Source organism: Amblyomma mixtum, chromosome 10 (genome assembly GCF_055824585.1).
Source record: "Amblyomma mixtum isolate Tamu chromosome 10, ASM5582458v1, whole genome shotgun sequence".
Taxonomy (NCBI): Eukaryota; Metazoa; Arthropoda; class Arachnida; order Ixodida; family Ixodidae; genus Amblyomma; species Amblyomma mixtum.
Genome location: NC_143021.1, coordinates 144,835,872 through 144,852,131, shown reverse-complemented (window position 1 = coordinate 144,852,131; position 16,260 = coordinate 144,835,872). Strand labels below are relative to the sequence as shown.

The following is a 16,260-nucleotide window of genomic DNA, read 5'->3' as shown; positions in this document are numbered from 1 at the left end:
GTCTCCTTTCAGTCTCTCTTTCTTTTCTTTTAAAGTGAAAGCTTTACTACTTGCAATTTCAAGCCTTTGCCGTGCGATGGCGGTGCACATGAAATGACCTTTCGCATGACCTCTGTGTGAGGTCACGCCGAAGAGCTGGGCGACCATCTCGCGCCGTCTGCGAGTAGTGGCAGTGCCACCACCGGCGGCCTTAGATTCGATTGGATTAGATTAGATTGGATTAGATTACATTAGATTACATTACACTAGATTAGATTACATTAGATTAGATTATATTAGATTACATTAGATGAGATGAGATTAGATTATATTAGATTAGATTACATTGGATTGGATTGTACAACCGATGCATCACCACAAGTCTAACCACAAGCACCACCACCAGCTGCACTACCAGCTGAACCATGACGTAGGTACGGATATTGCTTTCGCAATTACCGGGCTTAACCAAGCTAAGCCACACCGAATTTTTTTTTTCTTTTTCCCTTTCACGCTGCTCGATTCACCATGCTTGGTATTTGGTGGTTTAGTGCCGTATTCTGTTGTATTACCTTGTTATGCTTAAAATAACTTGCAAGATATTTGTTGCACCAAAGAAATTCACAGCATAAAAGGAAAGTACTGTTCCCTTTTGCTAGAAAGGCAGAATATGGAACAGGAGGCAAAGGAAAACCCACAGAGGTCTTCAAGGTTTATGTTTTCCCTTTGCAATGAGTGATAGTCGCACTGCTGACTTTTTGTGCTTGTCCAGTTCCACATACAATGACCCACTCCAATATTATTTTGAATGAAATAGGCAAGTAATATGAGAAAATAAAGTATTAAGCATAACAAATCACAAAACAGTACCTCTGTATAAAATTCATTCCCAAACTATCCAGTAGTTTAGTTGCGAGGAAAATTTTTGTACGGGCTTGAAAATGATGCAGTAGTTGGTGCCGTTCAGTTCTTTAAAACAGTAAACCTATAAGCCACACCCATGCAATCATTCAGGGAAATAACGGACTGTCACAGAACACACTTATGTAATAAACACCGGCACAACGACGACAGCACAACACGAGGACAACAAACTCGCCGTTTTTTTAATCATCCACCAACTGGCCCACAGGCCGTTATTCTGAACACAATGCTGTTGACAATATTTGAGCATGAGCACAGCATTTTGTTGCGTGCATCAAAAAGCAAACCAATAAGTTTCATTGGCTGGCATCACTAGAAAAACAAAGAACCCACATGAAATAAAAACTTTCATCACAAATGAATAAACCACAGCATTAACAAGATTACAGCTACTCTAATACTGCGAAAACAGTACAGAAACAGGACACAGCTACAAACAGCATGTAATGGGGCTGATTGGTTTCAAGCATTTTAAAGCATGATTTTTTCAGCAGTACAAGCAATAGAATGAATGCACAAAGAAAAAAAAAAGGAAAAGCATCCATCCTGTTTTCTCTGTGTTCATCAAGGCAGATAACTGAGCAAGTTGGTAAACATTAATTGTGCATAACACAATGTGTTCATCTCGTTGTTTTAATACTAAAGAATCCTGCTGCCTTCCAAATGTTGACAGAATGCAACATCCTGAATCCATACTGTTTCTGTACTCTTTTACTGACATGGTCACACTAACCATAACTCGAGCTTGTCACCGAAACAAAAGGCAGAAAAATTAAACATTTTTCTCACTACTATGCTTCGCTCTTCATACATGACCAAACTGTCAAAAAGGTGCACAGACTACTATCAAAAGTGGGCTGTGGCCACATTATGATACTCAGTATAGTTGCTGATCGACAGTACAAGCAGGCAGCCAAAGGGTCATCAGGTGTGTGGGCAGCATAATCATATAATTAAAGTGCCGGAGTTTCTTCAGTTCAGAGGAAAATCTCGCATGCTTGGCACTAAAGATTAAGTTTTTCCCCAGCTGCTTGCTGCAGAGTAGCACTTCGTCCTGTCTGTTCATCCCTCTCCGTATTTTGCTAGCACTCACCAATATCGCGTGTTGCGTAAATCAGAGAAAATCGAAAAAAAATTCTCTCGGCCTAACCGCACGTTTGTTCGGGCTCAAATTTCGCACAGAGGTTGCATTTGGCGGTCAGTTTTGTTTTATACCACATTTAGGTGGGGTACTTGCCTGATTCGGTCAGAATTATTTGGAAATCCCCATCGTCTGCGGCGACGGAGAACCAAAACGGAAAGGCTTCTCAGCAGTGGTACCCGTAGCGCCATCTCGTACCAACTGGAGAAACCCAGCTGCACTAAATTGGTGAGCAAATCATCTTTTCTCGGTGCTGTCTGCTGAGAAGCAGTGCAAGACATCACCTAAAATGCAGTCGTACAGCAATCAAGAGAAAGCCATGGCCGTGGTTTGGATGCGAGTCCAAGTCCTCCTACGCCGCCCTCCCCGGTAAACAGCTCGTTTCTCCGGTTCGTACGAGATGGCGCCACGGGTACCAGTGCTGCGAAGTCTTTCGGTTTTGGTTTTTCGTAGCCGCAGACAATAGGGATTTCCAAATAATTCTTACCGAATGAGGCAAGTACCCCACCTAAATGTGGTATAAAACAAAACTGACCGCCAAATGCAACCTCTGTGCGAAATTTGAGCCCGAACAAACGTGCGGTTAGGCCGAGAGAATTTTTTTTCGATTTTCTCTGATTTACGCAACAGTCGGTATCCTCAAGGATGTGTTTCAACTAGCCCCAGTAGTAGCCCTTTTGCTGCAGAGGTTTAAATAAATAAGCCAAGACTTGCTACACTCCCTAGCATTGTATAAGAACCTGCTTAAGCTTCGCGTTCGTGAAATGGAAGCTAGCTCGCAAATCTAACGCGTGAAAGCAGATCAGTGAAGATTTTAATTAACATCATGCACCAGTGTTACTTTTCTGTCGCTCACAGAAAACTTTAGTGTAAAAAAAAAGAAGTCACCAGCGAAACAAGTATAACCGCTAGCTAAAATATTCACGAAAAGAAAGTTTAAGAGTAAAACGTCCCTCCAATATAATCGTTTCATTGAAAATACGAGCATGTTTTCCATGGAATTAAGGTCAGCGCGTAGGTGATATATTTTCCAAAGCTAATGAATTCAAAGAATGTGTGACATTTACCAAACATTCGACTTTAAAAAATTACCGTACAGTTATTTAATAGCACAAAAACTATTATATAAGCAAACGGTTTCCACAATCAAGCCTTCCATCCTCGCGCTGCGCACATTGGTACTCACGCACTGCAAATTTTAACGTTGTTTCTGCCTCAAGGCACCCTTGTCTTGCAGAGAAGCAGCCTTCGGTGACCGTGACCGAGATAATCGTCCCCTTGGGTCGGACAACCCACGCTCCTTACCTCGTCTCGTGGTTCGGCGACTTTTTTTCGTCGAGCACAGAATAGATCGACAGGGCAGCGAACAATGCACACCGTCTTCACTCACGTTGGGTTTTTCCCAAACAGGCGCATTGTTCGCATCAGCATCGGCGCCGAATCCATCGAATCATCGCATGCTCGATTAAAAAGCCTCATATGACGGCGAAAAATAAAACGCCGGAAAGGAAATCAATACAAAAAAATGCGCGAAACACATCAAACTGCACGTGAATAAGCGCGGATGACAGCTTCTACTAACCTGACGCCGACGATGCTTTGATGAACCGATCAACGACAAAGAAAAAAAAAAGTACGATATAACGGACCTTACTCCCCCTCCATCTTTCATGCCAGAGAAAGGCAGTCGGAAGATCAATTTCGCTGCGCGCGCGCATCGTTAGTAATACACCTAGCAGAGTACTACGAAGTTGTGCCTCGTTCATCCGGATAAGTGCTGTATTGTGATCACTAATTTCGACGGTTTTCAAAACAGAGTGAACTAAACAATGCGCATGCACTGTACGGAGGCCCGATGCATTTGACGCGACATGGTACAAAGTACAGGTGGAACCATCAGTTTTGCTCATTGCAGCAACGACTCCGGCAAGCGCTAGTTTTTCGTCCGAAATGGCAAAAACACACGCCAGCTTTCAGTATATAGACAACGTGCGGCTAGCTCGCGATCGCATCAGCGCAGATGCGCGTGGGAAAATCGGGTACTGTTCACTTATCGCACGCGCTAACGGGAGGTGCTGCAGTGGTAGTCCAACGATCGGTGCGTGAGAGCGCTTACCGTAGCCGTTCAAGGCTGCCCATGGGCTCCGAGTGAAAGCAACGACAAAGAGCTGGAAGGTCACACACCGCAACAACGTTCATCACTGGCATCGGACACACAGTTAGGCTTAGCCGCACATCGCTTTAGTTGCTCTGACATCGAAACCGCCGTCGGAATCACGCTTATGTTGTTGTTGCTGTTAACCGTCGAAATAGCGGAAATTTTATTTCGACTTCAGACAGGTAAATAGCATAAACTCTTCTGTTGCCGTATTTCCTTGGTTCAGTTTCTTGTTTAGAAACACTTTGATTCAAGCAGTGTCATACCAGAGAATTTAATCCTGTGATACAGTGGCTGGAATAGGTATTCCAACGATCGGTATTCCAGCCACTCTACCTGTGATTTACAGCAGAATGACGCCATGGAGTGTGCTATGCTTTCAAAGATAGCCTGTGGATTAGAGTATAGCTACAAGAACAACTATGGTTTTTTTTTTAGTTTCAGAGCCTGCCTATTTTTAATGATCACTTGGGCTCACCTTAGCCCCAGAAGCACGCATGCGTTTCAAGGGAACTTTTAACGGCGCCGTGAAAAATAGTTACGCATAGAAAATAGGATGTCCTAAGTACTGCAGAAGGGGGTACATAGCGCCCTCAAAAGGTCAAAAAATCTGCCAGTGGTTTTCTCATTAAATTGTCATTCCTAGTATATATAGACCAGATTTTTTTACCCTCGCACGCAGGCTGCGGACGCGCGCCTACTCTCTACGCCAGTCGCCATCTGTCGGCGCGCGCGGCCCGAGGGACTGCGGGTCGCGCCGGCGCCGCGCATAGAACGCATGTTTACGTGTTCGCTTCTGCCGTTTTGTGCTCCATCAGCTAACGTATGAGGGTGTGTGCTGTGCGTCACTACTCACATTTGCCCTCTTCCAGACAGTGCTGCGGTTATCTTGTGCGCAGTTACTCGTTAACGTGACATCCGAGGGTAGTCGACCAGGTAGTGTACCGACTGGAAACCGGCACTTCGAAGCAGATTTCTGCGCTGTCGTGTCGTTTGTTGTCGCCTTTTATGTGCGATATCATCTATGATAATTTTATGCATCAGAATATAGATCTATTGATTTGACTCAGTGGAATAGTAACTGCAGATAGGCGAGCTGCAGACTGAAGGTTGTCCCGACGGAGCGCGTGTTTTCGATCACTAGTACGTGTTCGGCATCCTTGCGCTGAGCTTGCTCTTGTTCCCATTAAACACATTTCATGCACAGGATTGTAAGCACGACCGCTACCGAATCCAGCTGCTTTTTCCGCACACATGTCAGAGGTATCTGGGGGGTAAAGGTTTATCTATAGTATCTTTCTGCTGTTGGTATCTACCTTAGCTTGGTTTGGTTTATTAAGGTTTTACGTTCCAAAGCGACTCAGGCTATGAGGGACGCCGTAGTGAAGGGCTCCGGAAATTTCGACCACCTGGGGTTCTTTAACGTGCACTGACATCGCACAGTACACGGGCCTCTAGAATTTCGCCTCCTTCGAAATTCGGCCGCCGCGGCCGGGATCGAACCCGCGTCTTTTGGGCCAGAGCAGAGAGCCGTAACCACTGAGCCACCGCAGCGGTGTGGTATCTACATTATTCATAGGAAAATATGCGCGATTTCATTACATTTTCCACACTTAGCCAAACGCCTACGCAACGCTCTCACACGCGGCGAGAGCTCCTGAATAACATAACGCAACTTCGGACCTCAGAATTAGTGAAAGCTGGATTAGCTGCTCATATCTATTCAAGCTTTTATAAATTAAGCGAAAGTACGTTTTTATGCACAAGGTTGCATAAACCATGACAAAATTTGTTTTCTGTTGGCGCTGCGACTCAGTTGAGCTCACAGCGGTAATTTGTTGATAAACTGGCGCGGCGACAAGAAAACCGTTTGTGGAAGTGGGGGGGGGGGGGGGGGGCTTTATGGCCGGCAGGAAGGAATAAGAGTGCATGGGAATTGGAACTGCATACTAGCCGCACACCTAATTCTTGATATTGAATAAAAAGTTTCTTTGCGGTGGAGCACCAAGACGGAATTCGATATAAGCACGAGCGCGTTCTAAGCGCCGGCACAATTAACCTGAATGTCAAACTAAATGTCATTAAAACGCGTCAATGTTATCGCTTTGATAACGTAAATACTTCTTGCAACACAGCCACGCAGCGGAAGTATGCTCGACAATGTTTTTTTAGCGCCCGAAGCGCGGCTATATGCAGGCGCGGCCGCGGAACTGCCACAGCCCCGCAGTCCCCAAAGAAACGCCCGCACCGCGGCGCGCCAGTCGGTGCAAAATGGCCGCGCCCAGGAGAGGCTCAAAAATCTGGTCTATAGATCAAATAAATTTGAAATACGAACAGACAGAAGTACCGCTAATGGATCAAAACTGCGCTTTTAAGCCTTTCTTTCTCCTTCACAAAACAATAAACATGACGCAAACCGTTTGCTTTTATTCCCCATAGATGACGCGACAAGAGTTGTGTTATTAAATTTTGGCTCGCGAGGCGTTAGGTTTTGAAGTTTTGTTGCAGTCGAATAGTTCCACGCACAAAAGGACCTCATTGTCCACACCGCTGACGCATGCGCAGTACAGGTTGCGCGCTACCGCCACCGCTACTGCCGCTTCACAACGTTCGCGCCGCTGCTGCCACCGCCAGCTTCGCGTCCCCGGGGGGTGTAGCCCGTCGGACGACGGCCATGCAACGCGACGGAGAGCGCCGTGCAGAGCGGCGAGCCAGCGTGGTGCTGCGATTCTTCGGCGAGCAGCTGCCACCGTTCGCCCCGCGCCTGCAGAGCAGCCCGCCGCACGCCCAGGCCGTCATCGGTGAGTGCATGGAACACGCCGGAGACAGAGCCGTCGTAGCTCGACAGTCTCCGCGACACACAGGCCTCATCAGCTGTGCGGGAAAAGGGGCCGCGGCCGAGCAATGCCCTCACTCAGTGACAGGACACGGACGATTGCGGCTGCGGCCGGGTTGAACGGTCGCTGGCACTGCGGTTACCGCGCCGGCGACCGCCTCGCAAAGCAGCACACATATACGTTTCGCTGTGTATGATCTCGATCTCCTTTCTCGCAAGCCGAATCGCACTTGTTCTATAATAATGTGCGCGCCTGGTGATGTGCCAAGTAGACTCTTTTGGACCCACATCTCTGTTTCCCCCCGCGGCCGTGTGAGCAGCGGCAGAATTGTTGCGCCGTGTTGGTGAAAGCTCGAGTTGGAGCGCGAAACCAGTTAGCGCCCGGAGTGTGGCTGCGCGCAGTACTTGACGCGCCCTTTAATTGATTTGAACTTCGCCGGACCTTGAAGGCCGCCGCATACCATGCAGGCAGTATCCGTGCTGCGGCCGCCGCCGACACGCCACAATGGTTTGGCCGTGTCCCGGTCATCGGCGTAATAAGATCAAAGCTAGATCATGCGTTCACGAATTCCTACGGGGGTTTTTGGTGCGTAGGCTAGCTCAGCTATTGTTCGCCAGTTCTTCGTCATTCTTTTTTTGCATTTTTTTATTTTTTCTCTCTGTCGCTGGAATGTGCGCGAACACCATTCCTATGACTCGCTTTGGCTGCTGCGCATATTATTTGTACGGGCTAGCGCTGCTGCCGCGGTATGTAAATTAAACTAAACGATTGAGAAGAACAGCATCAGCAACAGCAGCACATATACTGAATATATGCAGTGATTGTTCTTTGCTTTCGATTAAACATCCGCGAGATCCTCTTCCAATATATGCATGATTGGCTATTAATTGATCAAGATATATATTTATACATATTCGGGTGATTGAATGGTGTTGTATATATGCGCAACGCGCTTTTCAACTGTCGAAGTGTATCCTCGCGCATTCTCCACATACAGTAAACTTCGATGGAATACAAGGGCGCGTCTTGTCTGTGACAGATTGTCGTATCTGTGACCCCATATAGACACATATGTTGATATATGTGATTATATATATATTTGCTATATGTGCAGAATTGTACGACATAGTGACGCGCGAAGCTCATTAATTGTTCGAAAGCTGCGGGGTCTTTCCAGTTTTGCGCAACATTTAAGAAATCGCAGCGCGCTCCTTCTCGGCCTGTTTATATATGTTTATATCCCTCTCAGGAATGCCTTGCACGCGTGCGTCAGCTGTCTCAGGGGTGCGCGCGTGAAGGATTCCTCGCTGAGATGAGCACTGCTTGAGAAAAAAAGCACAGCCGCGTATGCCCTTGAGGTGTCGCGCGCTTCCACAAAGCGAAACCAACACGCGTGCTCCCTAAGCTACTATCGAGTTTGGCTGAAAATAAATGAAAAAGAATAGCGAAATACGCGCGAGCAGGCCTGCCGATAGTATATATATATGCTACATACATCCGTGGTCGCATTTGGCGGTGAGCCAAGCGCCGCAAATGCTAGCCAGACCGGCCCGCTCGCCAGAGCGTTGATGTGATGCGGCCCGTACTCCGTTTCGCAACCTCTCGCTAGCTGTTGCCGAGACGCGATCCCTCGGTCGCTGAGGAAAGGAATGGGCTTCTTCTTCTTAGCTAAGCAGCGTCGAGCGATGCGGAGAAGTCTCGGACGTGCAGGATCGAAGCGAGCGCAACGCGTAAACAGGATTCCGGGAACGCCGGATAGTGCGCGCGCCTGAAAAACCGCCCCTCGGGGGCTTCCGTGCGCGCCAGGTACGATGCGCTCGGAGGCGGGAGCTAGCGCGCGGCCGCCGTGACGACGATATCTGCCGCGATCATTTGTCGCGATATATATTTATATATTGCGGCCGCGCGAGACGCACGTGACCCTCCGTGTATGTAGTGATCGCCCCGGCGCAATTCGTATGGGTTCTCACTTGCTGGTGCTTCTTTTTCGCGCTATCAGCTGGGCCTTCGTTGTAAACACAGCAGCGTCGACGACGTCTTCGGGGAAGCCAGCAGGGAGTCGGGGCGGGTTTTCCCGTTTCATTTCTCGGCTACATAGACGTGTGCGTGCGTCGATTATTCGGAATTGCGAAAAAATAAAGTGGATTGCTTAGTGAACAGAAAACTTTGTGTGGTGTCAATACAAGGAAGTAGTCGGAGTTTCAGGCTTTTTGCCAGGGGCTAAACGTGACTTTCAAGTTGACGTTTGCAGTTAGGGTGAGGAGGTGTACTTTTATACTTTAACATAACTTATAAGGTCTTGGTATACCCAAGACAAAAATAAGAGGAAGACAACAGGGAATCATCTAGCAGGCACGTGAGAACTTCGGTAGACTTAAAAATGCCTTTGGGGATACGCTATTTGTACCAAGTTCAGCGTAGCTGTGTGTTCCAGTCACACATGTACACAAATACCCAAGGACTCAAAGCATATCTGCTTAGCTGCTGAACATGGCCACTCTTGTTTCCTTTTTCTCTTGCTTATGATGCTCTTTGGTACATTTTTCACTATTTTTTATTTAACACATGCCTCTTAGTAGTGCCTCAGTCTTTTATTATCAATTGCGATAATAAAAGTAAATGGCTTTTTAGTGTTTTAATGACCACATTCTTTTTCAATTACTTTTAAAGTTTCACTGCATTTCAAGGGACACTTTGTGGGCTTGATCATGTAGCAATCATTTCTTTAAGGCTTCATTACTGCAAAGAGAACACTTGGGAGACTCTGCACTGCTCTTTGTTTAGTGAGAAGAGAGTGTGTAGAAATTATTTTCCTAAATGCAGCCATGCATGCATGCTTGGTAGGTTCGCAAGTGCGCCTAGCAACAGCACACCTGTCCCTTTTGTCACTTAACTGCGGCGAGAGAGCAGCTGTTCTGAATTCCAGCAGAAATTCAACAAACATAGAGCACACCTGATGACTCAACGGCTGGTGCTGTATGTGTATTCATGCATATCTGACCCGCCTGCTGGATGCTCAATGGAAGTTCCGTTGGTGAAGTTTTGTACCACGAGTTCTTGCCTCTCCACTTCAGTGTCCAAGAATGCATAAAAGGAAATGCACAGTTTAGAGAGAGTTTAGAGAGCAAGGGAACAATAGTTCACAATGGGTAGCGAGGTACTGGAAGTAGTAAGAGAATGTCTATTTAGGGCTGGTAGTGACAGCTGATCCAGATCATGAGAGGGAAACAACCAGAAGAATAAGAATGGGGTGGAGCGCATATGGCAGGTTTTCACAATCATGAATGGCAGTTTACCAATATCCCTCAAGAGAAAAGTTTACAACAGCTGTATCTTAACGGTACTCACCTATGGGGCAGAAACGTGGAGGCCAACAGAGAGGGTTCAGCTTAAGTTAGGGACTTTGCAGCTAGCTAGGAAAGAAAAATGATAAGTCTAACCTTAAGAGATCGGAAGCGGGCGGAGTGGGTGAGGAAACAAATGCACGTTAATGACATCCTAGTCGAAATCAAAAGGAAGAAATGGGCCTGGGCAGGACATGTAATGCGAAGGTAAGATAACCGCTGTTCCTTAAGGGTAATGGAGTGGATTCCAAGAGAAGGCAAGCGTAGCAGTTCAAAATGATTGACATCACATCACTTTTTGTGTAGTTTGCCAGTAATATCCAAAGTGTTTGACATATAGATTTAGACAAAAGTTTGAAAACTTGTTCATATTACGGGAGCGGTATATGGTTGCACTGTACTTGTACAGCCCAGTAATTGGCAATTAACTAGTACACCTTTTCAAGAAATGTTACGTTCACTTCATATCAGTGCTACATGCCCAGCTAATGGTGAAAGAGCCAATTAATGCAGGAAATATGAACATAATTCATGTAGTCCATGATCCGGAAGATCTTGGTGTAGTTTTCATGGAGATACCACCCGCTTCGCTGTGAAGCACTGGCGTGTTCAGCGTTTTGTCCTTACCTGACTGTTACCCAGTGATGCCTGTTTGTTAAATAGATGTGCAGTGTGGCAAAGCTGACTTGAATAAATTTTAAAAGGGTCTTTTGCAACAAAATGTAGAGGACCATGAAAAGTTTAACAAACCTGTAGTGCTTTTTCAGAGAGACTCCCAAAGGCATAGTTTTCATTGTGGTACAGCTGTTTATATAATTACTTCATGTTTCGTGAACAAAGTACATGAAGTGGGAAATTTTTGCAGCGAGAGAACATGCTGAGGTTGTTCTGATAGTGATAATGACAATGAGTTTGTGGTCTCCGATTGTTCTGCATTTGGAAGCTATTATGCACTGATTGTTCAACATGGCGGAACCATTTTGGCACAGTGACAGTTCTTTTCTGTACTGTGGCACACTTTCTTCGGGGCTCAAAAAAAAGAAATGCAGGTACCTCGCTATGAATTGTGTTCTTTAGGTTTTTCTTGCAGTGGTGGGCATATTTCTTATGCAAGCTTTTCACACAGCTCCACGGGCTTGAAAGCCGCTGCAATAGAACTGGTGAATTGTGATAATAATAAGCAGAAAATACTCCACCTCGTTGATTCTGACCAACTGTAATACTGTTTAAAATTTTTTATTTCAAGATGTATAGGTTTCTTTGACACCCCTAGATAGCGTTTTCATGAGTTGTGTATAGTAACAACTACAGAGCTTTGCACTCATGTATTTGCCTCAGCATAGTGTATAATACAGTGTGCACAAAAACAGTGATAGCTATTTAAATAGGGGAATATAAATGATAGCTTTATCATCTGCTTGGAGAATAAAATCAGCTTTATTTTTTTTTTCAGCACAAATGAGAATTGTTTGGGGGTGACAACAGAGACATCTTTGAGCTGGAGCTTTTTTCAAAGTGCAAAAGATTTTTTTATAGAAAAGTAGAGCAAAATCGAGTGAATAGGCAAGAACAGAACTGATAATTACTGCAGGCTAGACATGCACTAGTACAACAGATTGCAAGTCTTGAAGGAAATTCAGAGCATTTTTGGGTTAGTTAAGGTTAGGTCAGTTTAGGTTAGGTTAGGTTGGACGCATTTGTTCATGGGCTTGGTTTTGCATTTTTCTTATAGTTCCGCACTTGGAGTAGACGTTCAGTTGAAAAAATGCAACTTTGTTGTTACCACTTCTTCATCTTGTCCATTTGCATGGCAAAAATGTGGAACACATTCCAATTCCACCAATTTCTTTTTTTTCCCCGGGTAATGGCTCATGGTGTATAAGAAGCCATCAGATGCTGAAGACTAAGCTTGAGCCACGAAAAGCCTTGCGCGTTTTTTCTGAAAATAACGGTGAAAATGTACAAATTCTTGGGAATGTAAAGAGAACTGCTGCATTGATTTATTTCTCTGTTTATTTTGAGAAAGTGGTATGCTGTTACTAGCCTGATTACAGCCTGCCTTTGTTCCACGGCAGCATCCAGCTGCAGTGTGGTGAAGGCCAGTTTTCAGGGCATAGTGATTCATCCTTTTTGCACCTCCTGCCCAAAAAACTTTTGCATAAGCTGTATAAAAATTTTGGTTACATCCACCCTTTTGATTTTAAGGTTGCCAGCTGTGAGCTGCCAACAAGAACCTTGCTACATGCAGATATTTGTTCATAAGATTTTTTGAGGCAAAAAAAGGAACACTATGTACACTCTAAAGGGGGTTGGAGGGTTTCCAGCTGAAGCAAGAGTGACTGTTATGCTGTTGAAGTAAGACGCAGGTTCTTCAACCGCTGGAAGAATTCTGTCGAGGGCATTTTAAAGGGGGACATTGGTCTTTGAGACCAAAAAATGGCCGAAAAATCGATTTTCAGAAAATGAGATTTGTGGAATCTACAGCTATTTTCCAACTGTGCCAGTTTTTTCCTTCAAGAAATCAACATTTTGACCATAATATCAAACTCAGATCATCGTGTGGGCTGAATTTATGCAGGAGCAGGCAATTCAATGGCATGAAAATTTTGGACATCTGGCTGTCTTAGTATGTCGATGTCTCAACATCGAGGACAGATAGAGATGTCATAATGTTTGCTAAGGGAAGCTGAAGGCACAGTGTGTGCAATAATCGAGGCAGATCTGTTCAATAGCACTTTAAAAATTTATAATTTCGCAAAGTTTATCGGTGCATTCCGTTCATGCCTTGAACATTCACATTCCAGGTGCTGTAAAATTACTAATGATGGTAAAATAGAAAAATGGTTTTGATTATATTTCACTCTTTACTCACCATGCCATGCAGCCATGGATTAAAAATGATTTTTTATTGAGCAGTTTATTTTGCACTGAGGTACTAATGAATGACTAATTAAAATTAATCTTTGAAACCGACTAATTTATGAGAAAGGTAGTTTCATTGTTGAAATCGGTACCAAAAACTGAACAGGGTGGTACAGTTCAATTAGGATTGGACTAACAATAAGAAAATAGGTCTAAGACCAGTGTCCCCCCTTAAATAGTGGAATGTAGACGCCAAAGCTGGCTGTGAACAGAGCTGTAGATTCACACCAGGCACAATGTGAGCAGTACGCACGCAAGGGGGAAGTCCATGGCACTCAGTCAAGCTACCTGTCTGGCTGCATACCGGTCGTTGCGTAACTCCTCGCGTTTCGTCTTCCGCAATCTGTCAAGGGCTGGCAGGGCTCCAGCTTGTGTCTGGCTCTTCACTGTCATCCTGGCATGCCTGAGTGCACCTCAGTTGGATCCTGGCTGACAGCGATCACTCCTGCGTTTTTATCTTTGCATTTCAACCCCCGCCCTGTCACTAGCGTCACACCATCCGCTGGCACTTAGGCATGCCTAGGTATTGCGTACAGGTGGTGGTCAGTCAAGATTCTTTTGCGAATCCTGTTAGCTCATTTTCAGTGGCACACTCAAAGCAGAGACAGTTTGCTGCCTACAGTGAGAGTTACGACATGCGTAAAACCTTGGGTGTGGCATACCCTGGACAGCGTGACACTGTTTTGGGTCTGGTATGCATATATATATATATACACACATATAAGGAAAGGCGAATGAGGGGCTCGTTATAAATATGAGAGACGCCAACAGCCACAGAAACCAAGGAGCACAGGGGATTTTTTAATTAATTTATTTCGCCGCCGCGGTGGCTCAGCGGCTATGGTGCTCGGCTGCTGACCCAAAAGACGCGGGTTCGATCCCGGCCGCGGCGGCTAGAATTTCTTTGGAGGAGAAATTCTAGAGGCCCGTGTGCTGTGCGATGTCAGTGCACGTTAAAGAACCCCAGGTGGTCGAAATTTCCGGAGCCCTTCACTACGGCGTCTCTCATAGCCTTAGTCGCTTTGGGACGTTAAACCCCATAAACCAAACCAAACCAATTAATTTATTTCTTTTGTTGTGTTGATCAAGTAAGAATATTACTGAATATGTTGTCGCTTAAAGCTAATTGATTAGAAAAGCAGAAGAAAAAACAACCACATGCCGCCGGTGGGATCCGAACCCATTAAAAAATCCCCTGTGCTCCTTGGTTTCTGTGGCTGTTGGCTTCTCTCATATATGTATATATATATATATATATATATATATATATATATATATACATATAATATTAAGAGAAGCCAACAGCCACAAAGGAACACAGGGGATTTTATTTTTATATTTATTTTGTGGTGTTGATCAATGAAGAATATTACTGAATATGTTACCGCTTAAAGCTAATTGCTTAGAAAAGCACATGAAAAGACAACCACATGCCGCCGGTGGGAACCAAACCCACGACCTTCGAATTACGCATCCAGTGCTCTATTTCTGAGCTACAGCGATGGTTGTCAAATCTTCTGCTTTCGGGGGTATTTATTTTTATAAGTAACCTAACCTTGACAGTGTTCATCAGTGCCACCCACGTTCATAAGCGGCAAACGTAGTACGTCCTGAGTTACCGCTGGTGTGACGTGGAACGTCATCGAACGATGAGGGTGGAAACTGTGTGAGAACCCTCTTATGCTTCCTATGGCGTCAAGGCTGCCAGAACTGAGGCCCCCTCCTTAAGCGATTAAACAGATAAGTGAAGGGGAATGAGGGGCTCGTTATATATTTTAAGAGAAGCCAACAGCCATAGAAACCAAGGAACATAGGGGATTTTATTTTTATATTTATTTTGTAGTGTTGATCAATGGAGAATATTACTGAATATGTTATCGCTTAAATATAATTGATTAGAAAAGCAGAAGAAAAAACAACCACATTCCTCCAGTGGGAACCGAACCCACGACCTCCGACCTTCTATATATATATATATATATATGTATATGACAGAAGCCAACAGCCACAGAAACCAAGGGGCAAAGGGGATTTTTTTTAAATTTATTTATTTAATTTGTGGTGTTGATCAATTTAGAATATTACTGAATATGTTATCGCTTAATGCTAATTGATTAGAAAAGCAGAAGAAAAAACAACCACATGCCGCCGGTGGGATCCGAACCCACGACCTCCGAATTACGCGTCCGGTGCTCTACCTCTGAGCTACGGCGACGGCTGTCAAATCTTCTGCTTTCGGGGGTATTTATGTTTACAAGTAACCTAACCTTGAGAGTGTTCATAAGCGGCGGACGTGGAACGTCCCGAGTTACCGCAGGTGTGACGTAGAACGTCATCGAACGAAGAGGGTGGAAGCTGCGTGAGAACCCTCTTATGCTTCCTATGGCGTCAAGGCTGCCAGAAACGAGGCCCTCGCTAAGCAATTAAGCAAAGAAGGGAAGGGGAATGAGGGGCTCGTTATAAGTATGACAGAAGCCAACAGCCACAGAAACCAAGGGGCAAAGGGGATTTTTTTTAAATGTATTTATTTAATTTGTGGTGTTGATCAATTTAGAATATTACTGAATATGTTATCGCTTAATGCTAATTGATTAGAAAAGCAGAAGAAAAAACAACCACATGCCGCCGGTGGGATCCGAACCCACGACCTCCGAATTACGTGTCCGGTACTCTACCTCTGAGCTACGGCGACGGCTGTCAAATCTTCTGCTTTCGGGGGTATTTATGTTTACAAGTAACCTAACCTTGAGAGTGTTCATCAGCGCCACCCACGTTCATAAGCGGCGGACGTGGAACGTCCTGAGTTACCGCAGGTGTGACGTAGAACGTCATCGAACGAAGAGGGTGGAAGCTGCGTGAGAACCCTCTTATGCTTCCTATGGCATCAAGGCTGCCAGAACCGAGGCCCTCACTATGCAATTAAGCAAAGAAGGGAAGGGGAATGAGGGGCTCGTT

The 16,260-nt window shown here is 45.1% G+C and overlaps 2 protein-coding genes across 3 annotated transcripts in view; one reads left to right on the top strand and one right to left on the bottom strand.

Annotated features, from left to right (window-relative positions):
• The window catches only part of LOC149327193 (uncharacterized protein CG43867), a 96,334-nt gene extending 92,016 nt beyond the window's left edge, over nucleotides 1–4,318 (bottom strand). For both annotated transcript variants that reach the window (XM_089562807.1, XM_089562808.1), the window contains exon 1: nucleotides 4,161–4,318. The gene's annotated coding sequence lies outside the window, so the exon portion shown is untranslated. The remainder of the gene's footprint in view (nucleotides 1–4,160) is intronic.
• Nucleotides 4,319–6,791: 2,473 nt separating this feature from the next.
• The window catches only part of LOC149327192 (uncharacterized), a 68,707-nt gene continuing 59,238 nt past the window's right edge, over nucleotides 6,792–16,260 (top strand). The window contains exon 1 of the mRNA XM_089562550.1: nucleotides 6,792–7,003. The gene's annotated coding sequence lies outside the window, so the exon portion shown is untranslated. The remainder of the gene's footprint in view (nucleotides 7,004–16,260) is intronic.